The sequence below is a fragment of the Chaetodon auriga genome, chromosome 23 (genome assembly GCF_051107435.1).
Source record: "Chaetodon auriga isolate fChaAug3 chromosome 23, fChaAug3.hap1, whole genome shotgun sequence".
Classification (NCBI taxonomy): domain Eukaryota; kingdom Metazoa; phylum Chordata; class Actinopteri; order Chaetodontiformes; family Chaetodontidae; genus Chaetodon; species Chaetodon auriga.
The window spans coordinates 4,769,008-4,776,012 of NC_135096.1; the positions used below are offsets into that span (position 1 = coordinate 4,769,008).

At 39.1% G+C, this 7,005-nt stretch overlaps 1 long non-coding RNA gene across 3 annotated transcripts; it reads right to left on the reverse strand.

Moving 5' to 3' along the window:
• Window positions 1-2,058: 2,058 nt before the first annotated feature.
• Window positions 2,059-6,560, reverse strand: LOC143315730 (uncharacterized). 3 transcript variants are annotated; one of them, XR_013076169.1, is made up of 7 exons: window positions 6,351-6,560; window positions 5,540-5,631; window positions 4,759-4,850; window positions 2,872-2,923; window positions 2,565-2,632; window positions 2,393-2,482; window positions 2,059-2,292 (listed from the first exon to the last, which is right to left on the reverse strand). It is a non-coding gene; the product is annotated as an uncharacterized LOC143315730 (long non-coding RNA). The 3 variants fall into 3 exon arrangements; XR_013076168.1 differs by having other exon boundaries at window positions 2,393-2,632; XR_013076170.1 differs by having other exon boundaries at window positions 2,393-2,632; window positions 5,210-5,631.
• Window positions 6,561-7,005: the final 445 nt, after the last annotated feature.

Consider the following 7,005-nt stretch of genomic DNA (forward strand, 5'->3'; position numbering starts at 1 on the left):
AAACATGAAAATGAAAAACTCAAGATGTTCGTCTTACCTGGAAAACAGGATCATCCTGCATTTTCCGGAAACTGACCGGACAGGGACCCTCTCCCCTTGTTAACAATTACTGCTCAATATTAATTATTTGCAATATAGTACTTAGAATGCTAAACTTGTAAAGTGATGTTTAGTGCTCAATATTCATTATTTGGAAGTAAGAATGCTAAACTGCTAAGAATTAGCACTCAATATTCATTATTTGTAATATATTACTTGGGATGCCAAACTTAGAAGACTTAGTGCTCGATAGTTAACATATGAAATATGGTACTTATGTTGCTAACTGTAACGAGCTAGTGGAGGACCCAATTGCAGTACCGGCCGATTTACAGGGAATACGGGGAAACGGACAACCGGAGCAACAATGTGCCGTACTGAGCAGAGAGCCGGCTCAGAGGGAGTTAGCGTGAGGAGAGCGGATCGAACGCAGAAATCACGGACAGATTTCGGCGTGGTTGAAACCACCGAGGCGGTAAGATCTGCACACCCACAGACACAGGGCTAGGACAGAAGGAGTAGTCAGGAACAGGCGAGGTCGGACACCAGAGATCAGTCTGGACAAGAATGCTGGAGAGTCAAGCATGGCGCAAAGACAATCAGGCAACTGGGAAGAATGACAGCGTGGCTTAAATACCCTCCTGATGACTCTCATCGGCGAGGTGTGCAGATAGGCAGGTATGGGGCGTGGCTGAAGAGCTGCAGCACAGGTAAGTGCTATGCTGGACTGTGACAGCTAACCCTTGTTAAGAATTAGTGATTAATATTCAGTTTATTGAAAATGCTAAAACTTGACTGGCTTTGTGACAATGCAATGATTGGAAGGATTAGTCATTTTCACTTTATTTTTGTAATTGCATCTTACCTTCATCTCATGACCATCGGCTGCTTGTCATTTGTGAAGATATTTCCTGGAGGCTGTATTTATACTCTCAACCAGCTCATTTCTCATTGGACCATTGGCAACCAATCACAAATGTGATTGGCATGTGCTCGTTTTGGAAATATTTAAGTATAAGAGATTGAAATTTTGGAATATCGATCCTCATTATTAACATTGATTGCTGTAATTAACAATTAATACTTATTTGCATACTGTATTATTGGGATTATTTGGGATAAGACTTTTTTTTTTAGTGAATATAATATTGTCTAAAAAGTACTAAAAAAAATTCTTTATTATTTTTATTATTAAGTAGAAGAGAATGCAAACTTGGAATACCAAATCTAATTAACATTGCTGGAATCAAATTAATACTCACTTTCATACTGTATTCTGGGAACTGGAGATAGTATAAAATGTCACTCATTTGGAATAAGACTTTTTGCAGAAAACATGAACATAAAACAAGTATTCTTAAGCCTGGGACTCACTGCCTGTGTGAGCAGTGCGTGTTCGTGGCGTTACCTCTACTGCTGCGGCTCGCACGCGTGTGGCGTTCACACATGCAGTGCGTCTGCTGCGCCGCTGCTGCGTGGCTCTGCCTGCCAGTCCTGTCTTTGTACATTGAGTTTGCCTTTGATAAGCATCATAAATAATAGAATAAATAAAAGCCTTGTTAACAAATGAAGGGATTCTGTTTAATCTTGATGGTATTATGTCAATATGAATAAAAACAGATCATTTTCAGGCTATTTTGCAGATACACACACACGTCTCGCAGAAAAAATAGGCGAGACTCTCTAAATCTCTAGATGAGATGCAGAACGCACACGCACTGCACACGCAGGCAGTGTGTCCCGGGCATTAAATATAACAACCTTTTTCTTGAAATGAGGGATTCAGTCTTTTGAATCAAGACTATAATTATCACATTCTTGGGATTGGTGAGTCAGGCTTTTGATTTGCTTATTCTTCCCATTTTGTGTCATTTGTTACCTTAATACTTGAAAATATCTATACAGGACTTTACCTAATTAAGCATGACAATTAGTGGGTTTGAACAATAACATTTATTTCACTGCAGCATCAACATGATAAAGAGAAATAATGCCAGAACAAAAGTCAGGATGGCCACTATCGCCAAATTAGTCATAAGACAGATCTCCATCTTGTCAGGTTTACAGCAGCATGACAAAAAGAAAACATCAATCAGTCATTCAGGCCATCCTTACTAACAATCTAGAGTCATGGACATTGCTAAGTATAACACATATCCCTGCCTTTACAACAACAGCAGCTGCTGCTGCTTGTGTTTGCGCCACCCTGTTGTATTCACCAGGATAAGGAGGAGGGCCCACGTCATCAAGGGGCTGCAGTAGAATATAGAATTTTTTATTGTCAAATTACATAATGAGTCTAAAATACAGCACACACAACAAGAAAATTAAGAACTTAGGATGATGGTCTTACATGGTAATGAGGAACTTCTGTCGGATGCCAGTCAGCGATCTGGATAAGGACCCTCTCACCTCTAAATGCTGCCATTTTGAATTTTAGTTTCTTTTAAAAAAACACAACATTACATACATTACATTACAGAGCTGTTACATACCGAGCATTTAGACAGGTTGCTTGTCCTTACAAGGTTCCTGGTACTTCAACATTCCTTTATTCGTCCCGTGGGGGGAAATTCCAATACTTATTAGGCTCCTTAAAATAAAAAAATGCCACACACTTAAACTGGCAATAGATACGTGTCTTCTGTTTAATACTCTTGTTTTACTCACATTTCTTTCAGAATTTTCAGAGTACTTTTAAAAGAAGAGAGATATTTCACATATTGTGAAAGCAGTGTGTGTTTATGTTTGTGTGTGTGTGTGCGCGTGTGTGTGTGTGTGTGTGTGTGTGGGGTGGGGGGTGGGGGGGTGTACTATAACTTGTGTCCTTACTGGTGAGCCTAGTTCCTCTCGGGTTTCCTCTTTAATTGGAACTCTGTGAAGACTAAGCAAGCAAGCAAGCAAAGTTTATTTATATAGCACTTTTCACAGACACCGGTCACAAAGTGCTTTACAGTTACACAACATTAAAATCAAATATGTATGCGTACAACAGTCATATAAACATACAATCATATATAGCACCAGAAAATAAATGAATAGAATAAAATAAAAATACATATGTACATAAAAAACACATAAAATATGCAGTCATACAAGCAGCATTGAGAGGGATGTAAAATGTCAGAAGTTATCCAAACGCCTGTCTGAACAAGTGGGATTTTAAGTGTTTTTTAAAGCTTTCCACAGAGTCAATACATCTCAACGTAGCTGGAAGGCTGTTCCAGAGTTTTGGAGCTGCACATTCAAAAGTACGATCACCACGAGTTTTGAAATTTGTCCGAGGAACACTTAGCAGACCCGTGTTAGATGATCTTAATGCTTGGCCCGTGGTGTAAGGGTGCAGGAAGTTCCTGATATATTTTGGGGCCTGGCCGTGTCGGGCTCTGTAAGTAAGCACTATGATTTTAAATTGAATGCTAAATTTGACTGGTAGCCAATGCAGTTCAGTTAAAATAGGGGTGATGTGAGGCCATTTACTAGACTGGGTTAAAAGCCTAGCAGGAGCATTTTGAACCAATTGTAGACGCTGAATTGACGATCTGTTGAGGCAGGTAAAAAGGGACTTACAGTAGTCTAAACGTGAGGAAATAAACGCATGAATTAATTTCTCCAAATCTTCTATTGAGACAACAGACCTTAATTTAGCTATGTTTCTTAAATGAAAGAAAAGTAGATTTAGTCAGTGCCTTAATGTGACTATCAAAGCTCATTGACTGGTCAAAAATTACACCAAGGTTTCGTATGTTGGAGCAAGTAGAACGGGATAGGGCACCAAGTTTCTCGTTAATAGGGACTTGAAATTTATCAGGGGCAAAGATCATGACCTCAGTCTTATCATCATTCAGCTGAAGCAAGTTATTTGCCATCCATTGCCTAATTTCCCATAAACAGTCATTTAACATAGATAGGTTGTCAATCTCAGCAGGTTTAAATGAGAAGTATAGCTGAATGTCATCAGCATACAGATGGTAGGAGATGTTAGGGAAAGAACTAATAATTAGACTGAGTGGAAGCATATAAATAGAGAATAAAATTGGTCCCAAGACTGAGCCTTGAGGAACACCACATGCCAGCACAGCAGCGTCTCAAGTAAAACCGTTAGCAGAGACAGAGAGTGTTCTATCAGCCAAGTATGATTTAAACCACTCTAATGCAATACCTGAAATGCCCACTAGGTGTTTTAGCCTGTGAATTAAAATGTGGTGGTCCACAGTATCAAATGCTGCGCTAAGATCTAATAAAATCAAAACAGAACAGTGACCAGTATCAGCAGCCATTAAAATGTCATTAGAGACCTTAAGAAGAGCTGTTGCAGTGGAGTGGAGTTTGCGGAATCCTGATTGGAATTTGTCGGCTATATTGTGCAAATCATGAACACGAAGTAGCTGTTCTTGAATAACCTTTTCTAAGACTTTGGAGATGAAAGGAAGTTTTGATATAGGTCTATAGTTCTCTGGCAAGGATGGGTCTAGGTTTGTTTTTTTAAGCAGGGGGTGAACTATAGCCTGTTTAGAATAACTGTCAGCCGGCGTAGATTTCTAGTGCACTAACCACCTTTGTGCTGAGGACAGGAAGCTCTGTTTGTTATAATGGTCTGTATAGCAAGGGATGCCGACAGAGGGAGTTAGTACTGTGTGCAGTCTGGACAGTGACCTGAGGGGGAACCGGTGACGAAGAGAGAGGAGCTACTGATTCAGGTGTGAGAGAGGGGCTTACCTTATACAGTCAATCACGTAAGGTAGCAGATAGAGCGGCGTGTTGTCGCTAACTTAGGGCTACCCAGCCTATTTGGATGGACTCCGTCGGGCCTGAAAAGAGTGAAGCGGTTCCAGAATAGATTAAAGTTGTCAATGAAGTCTATAGATAGATTTCCTGGAAGCATTAGTGATTGATTTTCAAAACTCAAATAAATGGCTGTGGATGCTAAACTTGGAACCATTAGTTATTAATATTCAATACTTGAAGTATGTAGAACTTTAGACTTTATACTTGGAAATAGTAGTGGTTTTTATTCCATATTTGGAAAATATACATGTGTAAGTGACTATAATGCAAAGATTGGAAGGATTACTCATTTTGATGTTATCTTTGTCTATTGTCAACCACAAGTAGTATTTGTAATGATAAAATAACATATTGTATGCTGTGTAATGTTTTCCCAAAGGACCTCAATTCCAGCAGTCCTTCCTGTAGAAGTCTGAGAGATTCAAACACAGTTTCCTCAGCCTTCCACGAATGTTTTCTGAGGTTAAATACAGCTTCTCATCAGCCTCTGTCAACTCTGGCGACTCCTTTAACACTTCTCTGATCTAAAGATGGTCAAAAAACTAACCATCTTTGTGCTGAGGACAGGAAGCTCTGTTTGTTATAATGGTCTGTATAGCAAGGGATGCCAACAGAGGGAGTTAGTACTGTGTGCAGTCTGGACAGTGACCTGAGGGGGAACCGGTGACGAAGAGAGAGGAGCTACTGATTCAGGTGTGAGAGAGGGGCTTACCTTATACAGTCAATCACGTAAGGTAGCAGATAGAGCGGCGTGTTGTCACTAACTTAGGGCTACCCAGCCTATTTAGATGGACTCCGTCGGGCCTGAAAAGAGAGAAGCGGTTCCAGAATAGATTAAAGTTGTCAATGAAGTCTAGCGTGAGAATTCTGCTGAAGCGCTCTGCTCCAGGGGCCACAGTTGGGATCGGACTGGATATAAAAATAGATTTTCCACAGGAGTTTAAAAGGCTAAAAAGATCTTTGAAATCATTCTTGGTCTGCTCAGACTCCCGCCGAGCTGTGTCGTTTGTTCCAACGTGGATTATAACTCGTTTAATGGACAATGGCAATGAGCGCAGCAGACTCGGCAATTTATTCAGGATAACTGGGACTGTGGCTCTTGGGCAACAATGCGTGACTGCGTTAAAAACCCGGAGGTTTCTGGTGATTGAATCACCAATTATAACTGTGGACGGGGTGGGCAGGAGCGAGGTGGCGGTTGGTGTGGGCTATTATTTCTGGATGGAGCAGGAGCGAGTGTGACACTTTATGTGACAAAATAGTGTAATCAATCACAGAATAATTAATCTCCTCCAGGTGATTTTTTTTTTATTTAAACTTCTTTGTCCTTCAAATAGTGCAGGAACAGGTAAATGAGAAAGGAAACTATCACAGTCACAGACACTGTGACAAAAGCAACAGTGAGACAAATCTCCATCTTGCCCATTTTACAGCAGCTCTAAAAACAGAAAACATCAATCGGTCATTATAGCCGTTCTTACTCAATATCTATAGTCATGTACAGTGTTAAGTATAAAACATACCCCCGTCTTTACAACCAAAACAGAAGCTTGTGGTTGCTGCACCAGATTTTCCTCACCAGGGTAGGGAGGAGATGGCACATCGGTCTAGAAAAAAATGTAAAAGTTTCAAATTACTAGGGCTGTGACAATGAATGTATTAATGATTGCAATTAATTTGAAATTTTGAACACATTAAACAAAAAAAAAAAAGGAGTTGGAAAATATATGAGCCCAAAATAGAAGCTTATATTTCAATTTTTACCTTAATTGATACATTTAGTTGTTTTAAAAGCTTTTAATTATGCTTTAATCAATTCCACACTGTTCAACAATACAATAGCAAGAGAAACAAAAGAATATTTAATACAAGGTCAAATTCGATTTTTTAAAATTTAAATTTTTTTTTTTTTTTGGCTGATCTCTCTATAATTAAAATTGAACACTCACTATTGCCTTCTGCGTAGAAGAACACGCAGCGATGTGCATTGCATCCATGGAGCTCAGCACTGCCACCATTAATAAATAACAGCTACATTATCAAATAAATAAGTTTAAATTTCCATTTAATACATTAAAATGTATTATTAGGGTTATATACTATTTATTTTTATTTAAAAAGCCAAAAACATTGGGTATTTATGGGGTTAAAATAGAGAAAGTAGAAAAAAACAAAAGT